A 13080-nucleotide genomic window follows, 5' to 3' on the forward strand; every position below is an offset into this window, starting at 1 on the left:
TTGAAGAAGAATTGGCAAGGTCAAGCATGCAATGCCAGTTGTAATCTGACTGTGTGGTTATAAATGGCCATAGTTTCATATGATTCCAAAGCAAAATGCATAGCACACCACGGATAAGCACAGGTCTGTGGTCAATATCTATACAGAGCACCACTAATAAATATTTTTTACATTAGCTCAGGTCTTTTCAAAGAAGCTGGCAACACATTTTATAAAGTAAATTCTCTTAGTCATCCTAGAAAATTTTGGTAAGCAACCAGTGATTATAGTTATTTTAGTCATTTTTATTTCCAATTAGATATTTTCCAATGGATATTTGTACCAAATATTCCTGAAAAATAAATGATATGGCTCAAAACTGGTGTCATTATTTCTATGCCATCTGGAGAAGAAATTGCCTTCTGGGATCTATAGCTTTCCTGAATTACATCTTTTGTTTGTTTTTAATTTGAAGGTTTATGGCGTTTTCACCAAAAACAGTGGATTTGGAAAATTCATTTGATGTGTGATTTTCTGTCTCACAAACATGGGTTCTGTGAGATCTTGATCAAGGAAATGATCGTGGGGACGTAAAAAGGGTGCTGGCTGCTGAGTCTCAAGATTTAGGTTCCAATCTTGACATGTCCTCTTCCTGTTTTTTTAATCACATCTCTCTGAGCTCCGATTTTTCACATGTAAAAGCAAGGATAAAATTGAATTTCTACCCTACATGGTTGTTATAAGAATTAAATACCCGTGTAGACATAGCTGGGATAACTAGAATGATGCCTGACACGTTAGAAGATACTGAGGCAAATATTTGTTTGTGCCCCCATGCATTGTGATCTGTTACTATTCCACTGTTGTATCCTTGATTCTCTAGTTAGCTGTTCGATGTCTTTCAAGCTCGGATTATAGGAGACATACATTTATTATTACTGGTTCCCTCAGCTTTCTGCATAGCGTCTCCTGAGTGGATTGTTTATTACAGCAATAAGTGATTCTCAAAGCGAACACCCTCTTCTGGTACTCCCAGTCAGCCTTGTGTGTTTCTGTGTTTATCTTATGTCTCCCACAGTAAAGTTGTTGGTGCTGAGCTTGCTGACTCTTTCTCATGTCAGTGTCCTCTGTGGCAGTGTCCTTTGTGCAGTGTTGGGGCTACAGTGTGCTCGGTAAAGTTCTGTGGACTTGAATTTCAGCAGGGACTGTGAAAGGAAGTGGGTGTATTCTTTTGGTCAAAGAAGAAAGCATCATGAGTCTAATGCTTATGCCATAACCATGTTTGCTTCCCCCACAAAACCGTAAATTGGAATCCTGTCTTATTCCTGAGTCTGGCTGGGCCAGGTAGAAGGAGCCTGGGTTTTATTTAGTTCATGGTAATAGGGACTTTGTTCTGTTGGAGATCTCAGACAGGGATATACCTGCTATTCCTGGTGGGTGATGGTTCTGCATCTCTGATACTTTTCCCCTCTTTTCAGCAGGCAGAAAGGGAAAATGGTATACAGAGAAGCCTCAAATCAATCAATCTAATGATAATTCTTGGCCATCTATAACTTTAAGCTTGCAAGTTCATCTCTTAAAGCCCTTTTTCCCTCTTGGCCTCTTCCTAGTACTTAAGGTAGCAGGTACCAGTTAGGTACGGTGCCCTGACCATGATGCTGTGGTCCAAGCAGGAGGGCTAAGGCTATATGGCCATAGCTTTATGGCTGTTTTGCCTGAGATTCATTTATTCTCTCATCAGATATTTTTTGGGTACCTACACTGAGTCAGGCATGAACTAGGTAGTGAGGAGAGAGCGGTGAACAAGACAGAGTTTCTGTCTTCAAGGAGCTTACATTCCAATGGAGGGATTCAGACAATAAGCAAAATAACAAATATGTGGGATATTTTCAGACAGTGATCAATGTGGCAAGGTAAATAAAACCAGGGAAGGTGATAATGGGGAGATGGTGGGTGTGTGTGGAGAGACTGGCTGCTGTAAATTGTGTGGTTAGAGAAGCCCCCTCTGAGAGACAACTTGAGCTGAGACCTAAATGATGAGAAGGATCCAGTCATGGGGCGAACTGAGGAGTACATATTCAGGACAGATGGAAATAGCTGGTGCAAAGGTCCTGGGGTACGAGCAAGCTTGAGTGACTGAGCCATTGTGTGTATGAATGTGGAGAGGGGGAGGAAGTGGGGAGGAGAGGAGGATAGTGGGGATAATGATATAGGATAGGCTTATTTTCTCACATTTTCATGAGCATTCAACAGCTAACATAAACAGTTACTGACACTATAAAGATATGCTTGGAGAATTTCTTTAAAAGAACCATAAGCACTTTTGCAAAAATTATTCATCTTCCATTCATCCTTTGTTTCAGGTAACATTTGTTATACCCCACATTTCAGCTCGAATGACCTTTGCAATTCATTCTGCCTGGTTTCTTAGAACTGATTTTCTCTTAAGGCTGGTACATCCTTCAGAGACCTCAGGCCAGTTGGTCACGAAGACCCTTGCATTCCCTCAAGACTGCATGCTGTTGGATGATGCAGCCCCAGGAAGCATTCTGAAACTGGGCATCTTTCACAACCTGGTGTAGAAGTTATTGCCTGCAGTTCTTACTGGCTTTCTCTTTGAGAAATCTTCTTTTGTTCCTGCCACAAGGCAAAAACAGGAAAAGAGATCTGTGTGAAAGAATGCTCTCCCTTTTTCTTTTGTGGTGATTGTGTATCTTAAGAGAAGGCCTCAAAGGTTCCCGGAGCTGTCTGTCTTTTCATGTAAATGGAGCCCTTAAGCCTATTTAGAAGTGTGCGAAAAGCCTGTGGGAGTTGGGGTGAAAGATACAGAGGTAGCATCAGCGTCCCAGTTAATTTATTCAACTTTGCACTCTCTTTCTTGTACATAATTAAAAATACTGCAGAACTGATTTTTGCACTTGTAATTTTAATTATATGCTATGCATATTACTGTATACTCATATTACTGTGCAGTGTCGTAACTGCAAAAGCCTATATTTTTTACTGGGAGGTTTAAGGGATTTTCCAGGGTAATTTTGACTATGTAAATTTTACCTTAGATGCCAACTTTAGAGGGCAATCCCTGGGGGGCAATCCCTGTGTAACTTATGACCCTCTGCGTTGGATATTTAAAAATCCTCCTTATCCCAAAGCAAAGGAGTAGGCATAACTGGAACTCATATTCACCCCTCATTGCCAAACCAGTAACAGGTATAGGATTGATATTGGGCTTTGTAAGTAGAAAAGAGATGAGGCAGAAGGAACGTAGGAGATTCAGACAGAAAGGAGAGTGGAGCAAGGGAATCTGAGGCCAGAGATGGTGGGCCAGGGATTCCAAGATCAGGCAGGGAAGGGGGCTGATGGGTGGTTCCTGGGTGAGACTGTTCCTTCCAGTGAGTGCGGGGCTCAGAGCCATCCTAGCTGTGTGGAGTAACCCTTGCTGCCTGGCATCACCCCTTTCCCCTAGAAGCCCTTCACCTTATGATAATACAGTGCATTGTTCCATGTGAGGGTTGCTGCATGTGTGTGTCTGTGTGTGCGTGTCTGTATGCACGTGTGTATTTGTGCCCTTACAGACAGAGTGGGAGGAAAAAGCAGCAGTGTTGGAAAGAAGAGACAGGGAAGTAGGAGGATTTAGGGTCTGAGGTTTTAGGACCAAATTCTGCCTTTCATTGTTCCATGGCTGGGGCAGTGTTAGATGGGGCAGGGCGGGGGGGAGGGGGTGCTGAAATACTGGGGGTGGAGCGGAGTGAAGGTCAAACTTCTGTGACCCTTGCAGCCCCTGTCCCAGGCTGCCCTGCTCCCCCACCCCACCCCCAGCACCTCTCCCCACTCCTTTCCCAACCCCCATGGGATTTTCATGATCCCCCCCACCCCCACCCCAACTCCTTGAGGAGTTTAATGGAATTCTGAGTCTTATCAGCCTGGTTTGGAATCCCGGGACTCACCCTTCATTTTTGAGCAAGTCTCTGAGTCTCAGTTGTGAGGGTTGAAGGTAACGGAATGTCTGCAAGCATTTTCCCACAGTTTTTTGCGGATTGCCTGTAAAACAAACTGCTCTACCAAGAGAGCTTAAACACAAAAAATTCTAATGCATAATACATTTTTTTTTTCTTTTTTGGCCGAGACGCATGCACGTGGGATATTAGTCCCAGCCAGGGATCAGACCCATGCCCCCTGAATTTGAAGCACAGAGTCTTAATCACTAGACCGCCAGGGAAGTCCCATTATATAACACGTTAGTCAAGATTCTTTGTTGCAAGTGATAAAAACCCAAATCTGACTTGCTTACACCCAAAAAAGTGGAATTTCTTGTTTCATAGAAGCCAGGGAAGACCTAAGCACTCAGAAGAGGGCAAAGAAGTAAATAGTCCCTCAGAAGGGATGGAACAGAATGAGGACTCACAGGGTGGACTGTCCCAGCGACGTTAGCAACGTATTTCCAAGCAAAGTTTAAATAAAGTTTTTGAACTTCAATCTTATAATAATATTCATTATGACTAATTAATTCTAGTTTTACATTTTAGATTTATTGCGTTAATATTGGTTACATATACAATAAAGGTTAATATATTTCACTTTTTTTTTTCCTGACAACCAGTTCTTATTTGAAGACACAAAACTACATTTTACTGTAAGCAAAAAAGTACATGTCAGGCTTTCAATTCGGAAACCTGAGTCAAATCTGCAGTCTCCTGGAGGAGGAAAGTTGTAAGGCCTGCCTTCTTTCGTAATGGGTCTAGCCCTTCCCCCTCTCTGACATTTTCTTGTGGAAAACATCTGGTTCAAATGAACACTAATGGCAGCCTTGATCATCAGAAACCAGAAAGCAAAAATCATGAACAATGTGTAGTACGTAAAAGGGATGCCAAAAAGCATTGTCCAAAGAGACGTCAGCAGCAAATTTATTTTCTATGTAAATTTCACCCTTTGGGTGCTTGTCTGCTCGCTGACTTACACTTCTCTTCTGGGGAACAGCCAAGGCCTCCAAAACACAGGGGTAGGCCTTTGTCCTGCTTTGCCAAACCTTTGAGATGGCTGTGCAGGCACACCCTCTAATCCGTGAACTTCCTTGCCACTTCATCCAAATCCACTGAAAACAATGCATAGAGCTCTAGGGACTAGGGCATGTTGCTTAGAGTAAGGGTGAGGATTGTGTTTATCCAGGACTACAGCTCCTAAATTAGTAGTACTATTTTGACTAGCTATATTCTCCCGGTAATCTGTGGTAGGCTTGTCATAATGGTCAACATGCCTAGCACCTTTGGGACTACCCTAAAGGAAATCTGAAAGCTGAAAAGGTTCCTGGCCCTCTAGGAGTTCCAAGACTAGGGATGACATATCCAGGGATGGAACCAGACTTCTGATATGTATCAGAGGTTTATAGTCTTAGAGAGAGAATTTGCCAGAGTAGAAAAGAAGAGGAAGTTTCTGAATAGGTAGTATTTTGGATGGTCAAGGGTTTGTGTGAAGGTTTTATATGAGCCAGTAATTGATACTATGGAATACCAGGGACCTTACCAATTTGTGGGGGATGCCAAAGGTGCAGGAGGCATCTCGTAGGGTATTTGCCTTTTCAAAGACTAGGAAAGAGAGGAAAGGGAAAGTGGATACAAGTTGGTTATTGGAACTTTTATGGAGCTTTAAGACAGTTGTCAGGGACAGGAGGCTGAAGCCAGGAATTAGTTCAGGCAGAGAAGAGGTTAGTTGAGTCTAGTTTGGGGGGATTGCAGAGTACCAAATAAGATGTCAGAAGCTTTCAGGATCTAAGGAAACTGAATGGCAGGAAGTGAGAAAGAGCAGTCCACTTTGTGTTTTAACCTCCTTTACCAGTTCTCATCTGCCTTGTCTGGATTTTACTTATCTCAAATTGAAGGTATGTGCTTAGAGGCTGAGTACTCGGAAAAACATGGAATACAGAGTCTGAAGACCTTTCTTTCTCTGAACTGTATCTTTACGATGGCATATACTCACCAGAGGATTTGATATGAAATAAATGGGATAATCTAGGTCAGGTGGATTGGGTGGAACACTGGCCAAATGACCAGATGTCTTGGAATGAGTGGGATAGTCTTGGATTTCAGCTTCCTATCCTGTATCCAGTTCACTTAACTGATAGGGCTTCCTGTTACCCTGATGTCTGGAGTGAAGAGACCCTTATGAACTAGATACCTGTGATAACTTTTATCAGTGGTTAAAATGGAATTCTTAAACTGGATTTGGAGGTAGGATTATAATGGCAGAGTTATTGTGTCTTTGGGACAGTGATTTGGCCTTAGTAGCATTTGGCCAGCTGAGATCCATCGCTAAGAATCTTATGGCTAAGAATATCACAAGTAATTGTTAGGTTCCATAGTGAGTTTTCAGCAGTCATTTCCTTAGGATCTGCTGTGTATCAGGTGTTGTGCCAGTGGCACAAAGGTGATTGAGACATGGTCCTTGTTTTTAAGGTGCTCCCAGACCAGTGGGACCGACTGGAATGAAAATAATTAACTATGCAGAATAAGATAGTAAGTGCTATTCTATTGGTATGAATCAAGTAGAGAAAGAAAATAATTCCCTCTGGAAGATCAGGGAAGTACTCATAGAGGAGGGAGTGGATGGCTAGTGTTTTGAGGGGTGAATGTGATTGCGTTGAGCAAAACATGAATTATAAATATAGTGACATTGGAAATGCACAGTAAATGAGATGTAGTGCCACCAAATGGGATAAAGCGTATGCACTGAGTTTATAGATGGTGGATGGATGATCCCATCATGTTTATTCTTCATCTCTTTCCCTGCTCATGAGGAAGTCCTCCTCTAGCAAAGTGATCAATGTTTACACTCTCGGAAATAGGCGTTAGATACTTCCTCCCTGGAAGGAGGGTGGCTTTTTGATCTAAATGAAATTATCGGAGGCAATGTGGTATAAACGAGCAGAGGACAGGCTATGAAACAAAATTCTAACTCCACCACTTAAGAGCTGAGTGTCTTTTGACAAATTGCATGTATTCCCGGTGACTTTCATATCTCTTATGAAATAGGATTAATGATAGCACTGACTTCACAAGGTTATTGCCTCAAGTGTGCTAATAAATATGAAAGCACTTTGTAAAATGCTGTGAAAATATGCAAATGTTATTATTTTATCAAAACCATCAGCAAACCATTTATTTATGTAGTTTAGTATATTGTGCAGAGCTGCAGAGAGAGAGGACCCATCTTCTAGGAAAACAGAATCAGAATTCCGAATCAGCTGCAAAGCAGGAGACCAAAGCCTTGAATTCTCACTACGTGCCCGTACCCTGAAGAGCAGGCTTGTGAGTCTGCCTCTGTGTTGCCTCCAATGACCCTGTATGCTCTTCAGCTGAGTAAAAGGCAGTTTGGAAAGGGGAAATATGTTGTCTCCCAGGAAAGACATTACTTTTTTCTCTTTGGAAATGTTTGCCATTTTGGTTTTGAACTCCAAATGTGAACCATCAAGCTGATTCAGGTCCCCAGAGTGGCCCTAATCATTGAAACACAGTGACAACCACAGATATTAAAAACATACCTCAATTTAGGCAACCAAGGTAAGGCAAACACAAAAGGTATTATGTGAAAAACAAAAAAATTCCCCTATGCAAACCTAGAATGTCATTGCATTAACATCAGAAAATGATGACGGAAGATGTTTACCACTAAGAGATTCAAAGGAGATACTTAGTCTTCTGGACAAAGGCAGTAGGAAGAGAATAATAAAGAGAGATAATTTCTCTTCTTTATGGAAAGTAAAATTGGGAGATTATATTAACATCAGATTAAATTTTTTTTTAAATTTATGTACAATAAAGTGTATAGCTTAATGAGTTTTGGCAAATATGTACACCTAATAACCACATTTCCATCACCCCCCAAAAGTTCCCTCATGTTCCCTTGCAATCAGTCCCCTCCCCTGGCCTCAGGCAAATTGACTTGCCTTCTGATGCTATAGTTTTGCTAAAGTTTCATTTTAATTTATACTTTGCTGGGTGATGAAGATGTTTTGCAGAAATGATGATAGTTGGACGTTGTCAAAATCTAGGATTAGAATCCTACCTCCTTTAGAAAGTACAATTCCAGCAATTTCTCTGAGCCTCAGTTTTATCATATTAATAAGGATAATAACTTTTCTGTGTACCTCAGAAGGTTGCTATAAAAATCCACAGATGATAGATGACAATTATTTGATAGATTATTTAGCAAATATTAATGTTAATCAAAAGGATGGCCGTTCTAGATGTGAGCCATTTTATGGAGGCATTTCCACAGCAGAGCTGCTGTGGTGCCTGTACAGACCCAAGAAGATGATTCCTGCTCACGGTTGCAGAGGAAATTGTCTTTGAAATCGTTGGCTCATGGGCCTGGAATTCAGTCTCATGTCTTTCTAGTTGACAATAGAGGATTATAACTCAGCTGATATATCTGAGTTAATATCAGATTAATCATATATATCCCATTGGGTATGAAAATAATATAAAAGTATTCATGTTTTTGCTGTGTTCACAGTGCTGTCTCATAATGAATTAATTTATTTCATGCACACATTCCCACTGGCCTGACTCTGATGTGTGTCTGTTTAACAGTTCCCATTTCACACAGACAAAACTGAACTCTTCAGATGTCAAGTCATATGCCAGAGGCTTCAGCATAGACTGTCAACTACTGTTACAAATTCTTGTTGTTTTAAACAAGTGACCTAAATGCCATTTTTATTGGAAATTGTTTGAGTGGCAGGTAGAGACTCACATATAAAATAAGGCCTTTGACTGAGTTCTGACATTTCTCCGTGGGCAGCAGCAAGAGAATTGCATTCCCTGCTGGCCAGAGAAAGCAGGCCAATTTTATCTTGCCTGTCTGGGAGAGATCACTTTAGACACTCTGTAGACATACTCAGGTCTTGCTTATTTTTCTTAGATGAGCTATTAGAATGCGTATCTGTGCATGTGCACACACAGCCACACACACCATGCTGTCATTTGCTTCTGTGTATGCACATATATCACGTGTAGATTGTGCATTTTCAAAAAAGACAAATGATCACCAGCTGGTCACTCTCACTTCCTCCCGTGTACATTTTGTAGCTTCCCCATGGGGAAGCGAAACTGATGGTGGGTTGGAAGAGATTGCATTTGCTGAAGTGGATTCAACCAAGTGGCTGTTTATGGATGACCTTTGTCTTCTTGGGGGCAATGGTGGGAGGAGTTACAGATTCCTCCAGAATGTCTGATCACATCTCATTACAATTAGAATTATAAACCATGGGCCTTGTGAGTTCATTCATCTGAGACAGTAAGGGAACAGGAATCCAAAGACCTGGGTTTGAGCTCTGCCTTTAAATAGCTACATATATGGGAGGGTAGCTCTGTACCACTGTGGATCTTTTCTCTTTTCTCTCCTGTCTTCTCTATGAGATTTTCAAATCCTCAAAGGCACTGCATCTGTAATTTACACAATATTCACTTTTTCATCTTTTTCTGTTCCTGCCCTGCATTTGGTAGAGATGTAATAAGGACTTGCTGAGTGGGACCACACCCTGCCTTGGATGAACTGAAATTCTTTGAAAGTGTTTCCAGCTAGAAATATTCGGCTTCATGGCTGTCGCTACTGTTAAGATTCTGCTGGAACAGTGTGATCAGACACCTTCTTCTCTCAGGTCGCACCCTCTGGCCCCCCGAGAAGATTGGGCTGTGAGAGCACTCCCCGGCTCCAGTCTGGACTCTTAATAGGTCTTTCTCCTACTGGGTGTGTTTTTGAGACCTTGTGTTTCAATCCCTACACCTCTCTCAACTCTTAGCAGCCTGAAGAAGAGGAGCCTTAGAGGATATTTTTCCTTCCTTTCCCCTTCCTTTCTTCTTTTCTCCCCCCCCTTCCTTCTTTCCTTCCTTTTCCCCTCTCTCCCTCCCTTTTTTTCAAATAAGAGAGATTGAACCCTCATGAATATTTTAAGTGGGTTTCACAGAACACAAAATCTGTACCTTCGCAAGGGGGATTCAGTGTTGGAGTTTTAATTCCTCAGAAACAGTACACTTTAAAACATAAACCAGATCATGTCAATCCCCTGCTTTAAACCCACCAGTGGCCTCCCACCACCCTTAAATCCAAACCTGAAGCGTTTGTGCTGGCCTCCAAGATGCTACCCAAGTCAGCCTTGCCCACCACTCGGACCTTTCTCCTCACTCACTAACCTCCAGCCACACACATCTTCTTTGGGTTCTCAGAGCACCCCAAGTTTGTTTCTGCCTCAGGACCTTAGCACTCATCTCTCCTGCCTGGGACTCTGCCCCAAACTCTGTTTCGCCCCAGAGTCTCCACTCAGATCTCAGCCCAAGTGCCCTCTCTCAGACAGGCCTTCCCTGAGCATCCTATCAGTAGCCCCCCACACAGTATTTTTTTCCTGCATGTCACTCAACATATCTGAAATTGTCTGGCCCATCTCCTGGTTTCCTTGTGTATTGCTGGGCCCTCCCTCCACAGGGCAGACAGAGGCTTTATTAGTCTTGCTCTCTGTTATTACTCTTAGAACAATGCCTGTAACCCAGTGGGGCCCCGTGAGCATATAACACATGACTCAATGAGGGATGGAATCCAGAGTTAGTTACCTCTCTTTTGGCTTTTCCTTCTCTCTCTCTCTCATTTCTTTTGCAGAGGCTGCATCGTGAAACTAGTGTGATCTCATGCTGGAGCACAGGTCCTGGATCAGGGCCTTGGGCTTAGTTGCTCACTTGATCTGAAGCTTCTGGTCATGCATAGCTGCCAGTTGGAACAGCTGTTCTAGAACAACTCTTTTTTTCCAGTGGTCAATGAGGGAATCAAAACTAGAAATAAATTTCAAATACTCTGTAAGACTTTACTAGCATTAAGTCTGGTAATAACTTTTCAACCTTAACTTCCATAAACCAAACTACTGCCTCATTTTCCTTACTTTGTGAGATGCCCTGTGATGTAGCCCAATACAGGAGATATTATAGCATATATACTGCTGTATCCTTAGATATGGCCAAAGAAAAGTGCTTGTGAACTGGAAGTGGAAGACAGTTCATCCAGGGACAATTCATAGAGGAGGCCAAGTACCAAAATCGAGTGCCTAGCTTTAGCTCTTTCTTATTAGAAATTCTGTAATAGAAGTATAGCTTCTTAGAATTTTCCTAATAGAGGAGTTCTTTTTTTATTTGGATTAAGAGATTATCTCTGTAACTTCCCACAGACATAGGCTGAACTGCCGGGTGACCCTAGCCCTGTAATAAGCTCTTACAGCAGTATGGCCTAGGCCTTGTGTACTCGTGGAAAGTATAACGTAGCTTGTCTTGTTGGTTTTGCTGGAGATATCACATTTAGGTCACAGGGGTTCAGCTAGTCTTTGGCTGCTATCAGAGCAGTTTTATGGGAATAGTTGTATAATGCTAACATCTGTAGGCTGAGAGCTTGATGAAGACATCACCCAGATTGCATGGGGAAGCCGGCTTACTTTGGGAGCTAATTCTTGATAGGTGAAATATTTAGGCCTCGTCTCTGCCCCTGCCCATGCACAGTCACCCAAACTTACCATTTCCATCTGTAATAGTGGAGGAGCTGTGTGCGTATTTGCTTGTCACCTTGCAGTACGCATTTTTGGCAAGTTAGGGGGCAAAGCAAAGGCCCTTCGTTTTTTAACTTTTCTGCTTCTTGGTATTTTTACATGAGATAAGATGGTAAAGGGCTAGAGGGTTTCTCTTTAAAGATTTCTGGTGAGGAGATAGAGAACTGACTGATGTCCATGTGCCTGCTGCCCTCAGGGCCTTCGAGTCCATATCTATCCTTTCCCACGAAGTCTCTCTTGCCCACTTTGTTTAAAATCACAACCTGTTCCCACACCTTGTACTAAATCCCCTTTACTCTGGTTTGTTTGCCCTAGAAATGATCACTTTGGGACATGCTATATATTCTTTACCACTTACTGTGTTCATTGTCTGCCTCCCACTGCAAAAATATAGACTTCCCAAGGGCGAGGATTTCTAGCAGTTTTATTCACAGTGTATCCTAAGAGCCTAGAACAGTGCCTGGTGTTTTGTTAAGCCCTTCATACATAGTCCTTGAATGAATGAGCTGACATCCTAGTGAAAGGAGGGATGATGTAGGGTCGTGATGAAAAGCTTGGGCTTTGGAGTCAAATGGTCCAGTATTTGAAACCCAGGTTTGCCACTTTCCAGCTCTGTGTCTTCAGAAAATGGTTTACCCTCTCTGAGCCTCAGTTTTCTTATCTGATTAAAGGAAAGTAAGGATTATAACACTACCCTTGGAGGTGTGTTGTAAAGATCAGAAGAGATAAAGAGGCAACATGACATGATGGTTAAGAGGCAAGGCTTTGCGTTCCAGTAGATCTGGAGTCTGGGCTTTACCTTAAGTTCTGGCTCTCCCAGTACTTTGTGCAATTTTTGTAACCTCTCTAAGTTCGCTTTCTTCACATGTCAAATGGATATAATACTCTGGCCTACCTCATGGGATAGTAGTTAACCTGAGCTGTTTGGAGGATGCTGACAATAATATTTGTAAAGTTAGCCTCATGCCTGCACAAAGTAACCGCTCAATAAAGGTTAGGTTTGAGAAAACAGCACTATTGTTAGAACCTTGGGACTCCCCTAAATCGATGTTGCTGTTTTCTTTGCATTCCCCTTCTCCAGGGGGAGTAAAGCAAATGCCTGTTACCTTTGTGATGTACTTGTTTCAACTTAAAAATGGAACAGCGAACAGTTTTTATGTGCCATACTCCCTTCTTTGTCCTGTAATCAATTCGGTTTTGATTTCAGGGGTTATTTTTCAGTTTTTGGATTGAGTTGCCACAGGGACTCTGCTCCACCCAGTGATTATTGAGGGGACTTTATGTAACTTGGGTGTTGAGTCAGCTCATTCACAGCGAGTGGAATTGGCTCCAGTAGCTTTGGCTTTGGGACATCGTACCGTCTACAGGGTTCCATTGGCTTCCACTTGCTTCTATGAGAGATGCCTCTTCCCAGCTCAGCTCCTCATTTGCGCTGTGAGTCTCAGCAAGACACTTCACTTCAACCAGACCCTCCAACTGTACGACCCAGATGGGAATTCACGCTTCGTCTTGCCATGTGACCC

General features: G+C 42.3%; 1 protein-coding gene across 6 annotated transcripts in view; it reads left to right on the forward strand.

Annotated features, from left to right (window-relative positions):
- The window catches only part of RAD51B (RAD51 paralog B), a 557996-nt gene that overhangs the window by 373076 nt on the left and 171840 nt on the right, over positions 1–13080 (forward strand). The window lies entirely within an intron of this gene.

This window comes from Hippopotamus amphibius, chromosome 4 (assembly GCF_030028045.1).
Source record: "Hippopotamus amphibius kiboko isolate mHipAmp2 chromosome 4, mHipAmp2.hap2, whole genome shotgun sequence".
Taxonomy (NCBI): Eukaryota; Metazoa; Chordata; class Mammalia; order Artiodactyla; family Hippopotamidae; genus Hippopotamus; species Hippopotamus amphibius.